Here is an 8703-nt window from a genome sequence, read left to right as displayed (position 1 = left end):
CTAATTTTTTCCCTTTTTCTCTACCTCCTTTCTTCTTTTGGGGGCATTTTTCTCTCTTTCTTCTCTGGTTTTTCCATTTGTTTTGATTTTTTTGTTATTTTTTTTGCATGTGGTTACTTCTTTTTCTTTTTTTTTTCTAGTTGTTTAGTGTTTAGTAAATCAGTTTCGTTTCCCTCTTTCGTTTTTCCTCTGTTATGCCTGTTCTTTCTCTCTGTTTCTCTTTATCTATCATTTTTTTATATTTATCAGACTTCCTTGATTTCATTAGTTTTATTCATTTTTATTAACGTTATCCATGGTTTTTCGTTTGTTTTGTGTATGTTTGTTGTTCTCGTTTATATTTTAGTCTGAACAAAAGTTTTGATATAATTATTACTATTAATGATTCTCATAATGATTGTTTTTTTTTTCTAGAATCATCAGGGTGGCTCGTTTTTTATTATATCATTTTCTTCGATTATTTTCATTCCTTTATAAAACTTCAATCTCCCCCTTCTTTTCAAGAATAATAAGAACATCCCTGCCTCATAACCCCCCACCTCATACCCCCTACACTACCCTGCCTACCCTTCCGTGCCTGATGCCCCTCACCCCCCCCCCCCAACCAACCCCAGGACCTACTCTCCCCCCCCCCAACCAGCCCCAGGACCTACTCTCCCCCCCCCCCCCTCCTCTTCCCCTCCCCTATGGCAGCGAACAAGCCTCCCCTTGACAGCTGCGAAGAAAAAGATGGACTGGGCTGAATAGCTTGAGTATTCAGCGTTGCCAATGAGTCACTCCATTTACCCCCCCCCCCCCTCGATACATAGTTACCAAGGTCGGCACTTATCACGTTCGTGGGATTTTTTTCTATATTTCTTTTTCTTTCTTTCTTTTTGTTTTTTCGAGCAACAGCTACCATGAAGTTGCAATAATTTAATGAGTCGAGGCAACGATGAGTAACAATTGATGGCTTTGTTAAAACGTGTCTTTCTTTTTCTTTTTTTCTTTCCTTCTCTCTCTCTCTCTCTCTCTCTCTCTCTCTCTCTCTCTCTCTCTCTCTCTCTCTCTCTCTCTCTCTCTCTCTCTATGTGTGTGTGTGTGTGTGTGCGTGTGTGTGTGTCTGCCACGATAGTCCAGTGATCAGAGCACTACCTCCGACCCTCATGGTCCCGAGTTCATTTCCCCGCCGCGGCAGTCGTAAAAATGCCTGCGCTCTGACTACTGGTTTGATCCCGAACTCACGTCGAGAAAACGACATATCACCTTGAGAAGTCAAACGCAGGTGTCGTAGGGGAAGTTGGCGGGAGATTAGGAAGGGCATCCAATCAGGCAAGGGTGGCACTGTCAAATAACTTCTCAATAGTGAATTGAGAGAGGCCTATGTCATATATATATATATATATATATATTTATACATATATATATATATCATGTAAGAACATTTTCAGGTGATGATTCGGTGTATCTTACTGCATCTTACGTACTTAAGCTGTTAATATCTTATTTGACTATTCATAATTATTCATAACTAGATGATTTGCTGATTAGTCGAAACGTACTTAAAGGTTGCGTAGAATCAACCTTCATCAAAGGTAGAGAGAGAAAACAAATTGAATCAATAAAGCAACTTTGATGTTCAAGTATTAGTCACTATATTTACCTGTTACATGGCGATGAGTGGGTGTATATATATATATATATATATATATATATATATATATATATATATATATATATATCCGTTTCTTATCTCATGATTTATACCAAACTGCATCAATTGGATTCAACTGACCGAAGGTAAAACTCTTTTCTGGCAAAAGCTGGTGAATGCGGGTCAAGGCTGCCATGGTAACGCGATAGGCTGCAGGCAGTGATGCAAGCTGCAGGGATACCAGGTGTAGTGTGTGTTTATGTCCCATAGACCACACGCAGTTGCGAATTTCCCTGCAATTGCTATGGCGGCAGGAAGGTCTTGTTGTTGATGTTTGATGATATTGTGAGTTCGCTCCCGATAGACAGTGTGGAAGGTGAAACAGGGTCTGGGAAGGAAAAGGAAGCGGTTATTAGTTCATTATCCGTCTTTACTATCCAGAGTGTGAGTGCGTTTGGTCTGTCAGAACAGTGTTTTCAAGTATTAGTCTTGAATTACTATTTATAAGCGGTTGTTTGACCATGGGACCTCGAAACGGGAGGGGTCTTTTTTAATGTGTTCAGTCTGGAATCGTATTCATTGTGCCGTTGATGTAGACGTTCCAGAGCGGAGGCCGGCAGGTTTTCATTTGATATACTATAAAGAATCACGATGTTTGAAAAAAAGTTTGTTAAACAGATACTTAAGTCTTTGAGAAGAGAGAACAGGTTATTTCACTTTCCAGACTCATTCCATCCTTGGGCAAACGGCCCTAGTGATATCCAATGTCATACCCTCTGCTGTTGTCGGTGCCCAGGAATTACTTGAAGCTCAGGGGATGGCGGCCCTCGGTGATTGTGGACACCAACAAGACCAGAATAGAACGAACGCACGTCCGGAAAGTGATACCTAGTTATTCCTCTAATCTGTTGCATATCCCATCACTTCTCCTATAAAACCATATCCGGAAAGTGATATCTTGCTGTTCCTATAATCTACTGTGTATCCAATTGCTCATTTCCATAAGCTAGGCCACATCCGCAAGATTAGAAAGACAAGTGGTTTACTTTTGGACAAACACGCATGTAAAGATGAACGAGTTTTCAGCCTGACGGTCAGGATCGTCAGGCTTGAGCAGGGCCCTTTTGGAAAGGGTGGCCCTGATTTATTGGGAAGTGGAACGTGCATCTTTATTACTTCTTTTTTACTACTGTCGGAGTTGAAACTAAGCATGTTCTGCTTAAAAGACTTTTTGCTTCTTAGCGACTGTCTCTATAGCCTCGCACCGTCTCCGACCAATATATAATTTATTTTTGCTCTCAGGTCATCTTTTCAAAGGGAAATTGCTTATGGCTGGACGTATTCCATATCCACGCAGGCGACCTTGTGTCTCGAGTTCTTTGGGTCGTCTTTCTAGCGCATCCACGTCCGGTTCATGGCGCCAGCCGCCGCTCTGGAATGGAGTCGAAACCTGTCTGGCGCAGTTGCTTTGATCCTTTGAAGTACATGTTGCTCCTCGATGAAGGTCTGAAGGTCAGGCAGTGGGCTTTCGATCCCAACATGTACCCGTAGGAGCGCTTTGAAACCTTGTCTCAAAACTTCTGTGTTCGAACCGTGAATGCATTTCGATAAAGCACACTAGTGTATAGTCTATGTTCCAATGACCCTATGATGTTGACGATGATCGATGCACTTATCTTCTTTTTTTTTTCTTCTTTTTTTTTTTAATTACAATATATTAGGCATATGATCCAGAAAAACGTGATTTGGCAAACCATGCATTTGTGAGAAGGACATTAAAGCTTCTCGCTACCAGGTACTGGTTGATATCACCGCCAACGTAATCTCACAGGAATAATATCACAGGATGTCGTCGAGATTATTCATAAGATAAAATAAGACTAAGGTTCTCTGCCATCGCGGCCGTTGACACACGCAGAATACTACACCGTGTTCTCAAAGGCCTTACATAAGAGACCACAAGAGACGATGTTTCTCTTTTGAATGTATTTTGATTCGAGAGCATTTGTTTGTCTCCTCTCTCTCTCTCTTTCTCTCTCTCTCTCTCTCTCTCTCTCTCTCTCTCTCTCTCTCTCTCTCTCTCTCTCTCTCTCTCTCTCTATCTATCTATCTATCTATCTATCTCTCTCTCTCTCTCTCTCTCTCTCTCTCTCTCTCGTTATTTCGATAACGTCCAATAAATAAGTTAATGAATTAATTATGAATTAGATAAATCACTAAAACGAAAACGAGTGAAAATGACTCACTGACTCGATGTTGTGACTCAGCGAGGCACGTGGGGCTTACACGGTCACTTAAATCAATAGCATAACCATGCATACGTAACGTTTCTTTGAAGCTTATTTCCTGGGAAAGAGAAAGATAGACAGACAGAGAGGAATGGTATGTAAGAAAAAGACACTACAGGCGTATGAGTCAAAATGTCGGAACAGAAAGATTGATAAAAGTCTGGTGTTCCTATGGAACAGACGGATAGACAAACCAGAAACAACGAAAAGAGAGACTGGGGAAGAGAAAAAAACAGAACGAGAGAGACTTGAAAATGTATGTACAGTACATGCATATACGTGTATGCTCCGTTGTTTCCTTGATAAGTGTTAATCTGTGTATCCTCGTATGTGTCTCTCATTCCTTTGTTTCCAATATTTCCTGTATTATCCACTTGCGCTTTGTTTATCGTCCTTTTTTTTTTCTTCTTTTTTTAGTCCCATCTTGTCCGCATCGTTCAGGAAATCTCAGAAAGCCTAGGAATTTCGCCCCTCAGACACACAGACCGATTTATCTGTAACAACCTCTTGGGGGACAGGAAATAGTTCGACCTTTGACGAAGTGCCTCGTATCCCAAAGCAGCAGGAGTTTATTTCAGATTTTGAGGCGAAAGGCTTCACGTGTTTCTTTGTCTCACTCGTGGGAAGTGATTGGATAATACCTGTCGATTTTGATCGATTAATTGATTGTCAGAGGATTATCAAGGTACGGGGTGCGAAGCTTTTATCTTAATTGATCTATAAAATAGTAAAAAAGAAAGATAATTGTGTGATTTGCATAGGAATGTGGATGGATGAAAAAGGAATGTAGTAATTTAGAGTCAGTTCTACGATGAGTAATAAAGATTACAATAAGAATGAAAAAACGTAAGGCATGGGTTAATCTATATTAATAATGGTAATGATAACGTGATCGTGAAAATGATGATGGAAATTTGGTAGGAAGTATTGTAATACAGTAGCAAGGATAATAACAAAGAAGATAATATGACTAATAGCAGTGCTGATAATAATGATTCAGGCAGTGATATTAGTTATCATAATCGTGATAATCGGTTTAGATAAAATGAATGATAAGAAGCAGCGATGAGAAATGATAAGGAGCAGGGATGAGAAATGCTACCACTGCTGTTCTTGCTAGTAATGTAACTATAAGTGTTGCTGATACCACAAGCTATATTGGTACCAGGAAGGGACACGACAAAAACTATTCGCAATAATGATCATCAACATTAATACCGTCATCTATACAACGAATACTTGTAAAAATGTTGTTTACAAATACGAATAAAGCAACACGTAAAGGCGGCCACTGGTAGATGATGCCCAGACGATGCCGGGCACGAGGTTCACGCGGACGGAGCAGTAGCGGCGCATGAGTCATTCCGACGGAGGAAGCAAGGTCGGAGGGGAGAAGGGAGGGGGGAGTGTAGAGGAGGAGGGGGAGGGGGAGGGGGAGGGGGCGGGGCTTCCGGCGGTGGGTGGTTGGGAGGAGGGGCGAGGGAGCGGGGAGCGGGGAGGGGGGAGGGGTTGGGGTTTCCGAGAAGGGCAGACTCGGAGGCATCGACGGGTGTGTTGCCATTTCCTCGGCAATTCCTGGGCGTGAGATGAGTGTCGGGGATGAACTGAACATCCATGACCCAAAGCATATGTGTACATCTAGTATTTATATGTTCTGTGTGTGTGTGTGTGTGTGTGTATGGGGAAAAATAGGTACGTAGACGCATCTTCAGCTAAATAAGAAACTAAGTGTTATGCTACAGTATGTATATGTATATATATATATATATATATATATATATATATATATACTTATGTTTAAAGAGAGAGGGGGAGGGGGAGAAAGGGGAAGAGTGAGGGAGAGGGAAAGGGAAAAGGGTGAGGGAGGGAGAGAGGAAGAGGGAGAGATTTATGGAGAAGACGGAGAGAGAGATAGAGAAGAACAAGGAAAATAGAGAGAGAGAAAAAAAAAACACACTGAATAAGGCAGTGATTCACAATCGGGTTAGAAGGTTGCCATATATGGTATATGATCAGCCCGACTTTCCGAGATTTACATAGGGTTTCCGGGTCAGTGTTTTTTGTTCCTAAAATAGTATAAAACGTATGTCCGATAAGATCCTCTCTCTCTATTTATCTATCTTTCTATCTTACTCTCTCCCTCCTCCCTCCTCTCCCTCTATATATATATCTATCTATCTATATATATATATATATATATATATATATATATATTCAGTCTCTTTCTATTTTTCTTGTATGGCCTCATTCTTTTGCTAAATAATCCAAGAACATTTAGTTTCTTGCGAGGGGTTGAATGCGATGGAAAATGACCAAGGTTAAGAAGGGTGTGTTGTTGCATTGTTTGTTTTAGGCCCCTTTTGTTTCTCTCTCTCTCTCTCTCTTTCTCTCTCTCTCTCTCTCTCTCTATCTATCTATCTATCTATCTATCTATCTATCTATCTATCTATCTCTCTCTCTCTATCTATCTCTCTCTCTCTATCTCTCTCTATCTTTCTCTCTCTCTCTCTCTCTCTCTCTCTCTCTCTCTCTCTCTCTCTCTCTCTCTCTCTCTCTCTCTCTCTCTCTCTCTCTCTCTCTCTCTCTCTCTCTCTCTCTCCCTCTCTCTCTCTCTCTCTCTCTCTCTCTCTCTCTCTCTCCCTCTCCCTCCCTCTCTCTCTCTCTCTCTCTCTCTCTCTCTCTCTCTCTCTCTCTCTCTCTCTCTCTCTCTCTCTCTCTCTCTCTCTCTCTCTCTCTCTCTCTCTCTCTCTCTCGTGTACATGCGTCTTTGTGTGTATTTGACACGTAGGTAGATACTTTTTATCGTACTTTGGGATATGATAAATTCTTTTGGCTGTCATTGATTCTTCTACTTATTATTTTTGTTTATCGTCTAATTCTGCGGGTTGGAACCGACTAAAATCCGAATTTCTCCAATATATTGCCAAAACCTATAGATGCGACCTTTTTAAATGACCTTAAATGACCTTCTTGTTTTCCTCCAGAGTCACGAGACAACCGATGCCTCTTTTCATCGCCTGTTGGCATTTCCTGACCTTTTCTTTATGTGCTGACGAAGATGACTGCGAACTCAGCGTCTGGAGAGGGAGGGAGGGAGGGACAGAGAGAGAGAGAGAGAGAGAGAGAGAGAGAGAGAGAGAGAGAGAGAGAGAGAGAGAGAGAGAGAGAGAGAGAGAGAGAGAGAGAGAGAGAGAGACGGGGGGGGGGGGGGCAGACAGATAGACGGACGGACAGAGAGAGAGAGTGAGTGAGTGATGAGTGAATGAGTGAGCGAGTGAGCGAGTGAGAGAGAGAGTGAGAAAGAGGGAGATAGAGAGCTAGAGACAGACAGACAGACAGACAGAGGGTGAAGGGGTTATATGTTCACGTGTCTGTGTATGTGTACGTGTTTTGTTTGTATGTATGTCAGACACGTCAGGTGGCATCAGCCTGATCTGGTGTGCATGCCTCTCGTGCGACCATCTGCACCTCGTCTAGGATTTCATGGGTAACTTTTATAGACCGTAAATTAGATGGGCAAAGATTACCTTTTAAAGAAGGAAGGAATCCTGTTTATTTTATTTTATTTGTATTTATTTTCATTAGTGTTGCGAAATGTCCCGATGCTCTCAGGCGTGGTAAGTGAACCTGGCTTATCCAAAATATGTTAGATAAATGAAGAAGAGGGAAAATCTACATAAAAAAAAACGTAATTTCAATGTCAGGAAATGATCTCCAATGTGATATAAGGTCTGCGGTTTAAGGTGTGGGGAGAGGAGGCAACAGGAGAAGGAAGGGTGGAAATAAGAAAGGGGAATAGGAGAAAAAGGCGAGGGCTGAGAGAGGGGAGTTTATGATGGAGGACAAAGAAGGGAGAGGAAAGAAGGGTGAACACATGGGAACAGAAATCAGCTGGGGCGATTTCGTTCATAACTGTGAAAATGAGTCTCGGGGATGTGTTGGGCCAAGGAAAGGGTTTGGAAGAGAAGATATGCATATATGTGTATATAGATACATATAGATATAGAAAGAGAGATAGATAGATAGATATGAATATATATGTGATATATATGATATATATATCATATATAAAGACATATACATATATATAGATAGATAGATAGATACATACATACATACATATATACATATATGTGTGTGTGTGTGTGTGTGTGTGTGTGTGTGTGTGTGTGTGTGTGTGTGTGTGTGTGTGCATATATATATATATATATATATATATATAAAAGCATGTATGTGTGTGTGTGGGGGGGGGGGGGTGTGATATGTTTGCCGTGTTTGTGGCGTTTGCGTGTGTATGTGCGTATGCGCACACTTGCCCGAATCTCTTGTTTATACGAACATCGCGATAAACAGGAAAAGTGTCGATTATGACATTAAAACACCGGAAGCCCCCCAATGGCACAACAACATGCGACCCCTGACCTCTGACCTCTGCCTTCTACAGGCGGTGTTTGTAAACAATCATGCCTGATCTGGGCTGGAGCCACCTGCTGCTGCCACTGTCCGGAGGCACAGCGCCTGTGCGGCAGCTGCGCAGTGCGGGCTGGTGCCCACGTTCTAGCCAGTGGTTAGGGAAGTTGCTTTGTGTTCGTAATAGGTAAATGTTGATATATGATGAGATGTGTGTATATATATGTGTGTGTGCATGTGTGTGTGTGTGTGTGTGTGTGTGTGTGTGTGTGTGTCTGTGTGTCTGTGTGTGTGTGTTTGAGCGCGCAAGTGTGTGTTTCTCTGTGTGTTTATGTCTCGTCATATGTGTGTGTGTGGGGGGGGGGGGAGGGT

At 41.9% G+C, this 8703-nt stretch overlaps 1 protein-coding gene across 2 annotated transcripts in view; it reads left to right on the top strand.

The window, feature by feature from the left end:
- The window catches only part of LOC125036567 (neuronal-specific septin-3-like), a 36538-nt gene that overhangs the window by 12884 nt on the left and 14951 nt on the right, over positions 1 to 8703 (top strand). The window contains exon 1 of one of the 2 annotated variants that reach the window (XM_047629275.1): positions 4531 to 4606. The exons of the other annotated variant lie outside the window; for it this stretch is intronic. The gene's annotated coding sequence lies outside the window, so the exon portion shown is untranslated. Of the gene's footprint in view, positions 1 to 4530; positions 4607 to 8703 lie in introns of those variants that run through there. 2 annotated transcript variants of the gene reach the window in all.

The sequence above is a fragment of the Penaeus chinensis genome, chromosome 21 (assembly GCF_019202785.1).
Source record: "Penaeus chinensis breed Huanghai No. 1 chromosome 21, ASM1920278v2, whole genome shotgun sequence".
NCBI classification, from domain to species: domain Eukaryota; kingdom Metazoa; phylum Arthropoda; class Malacostraca; order Decapoda; family Penaeidae; genus Penaeus; species Penaeus chinensis.
Note: the sequence above shows the minus strand (reverse complement) of the source record. Positions and strands in the feature narration are given on the sequence as shown.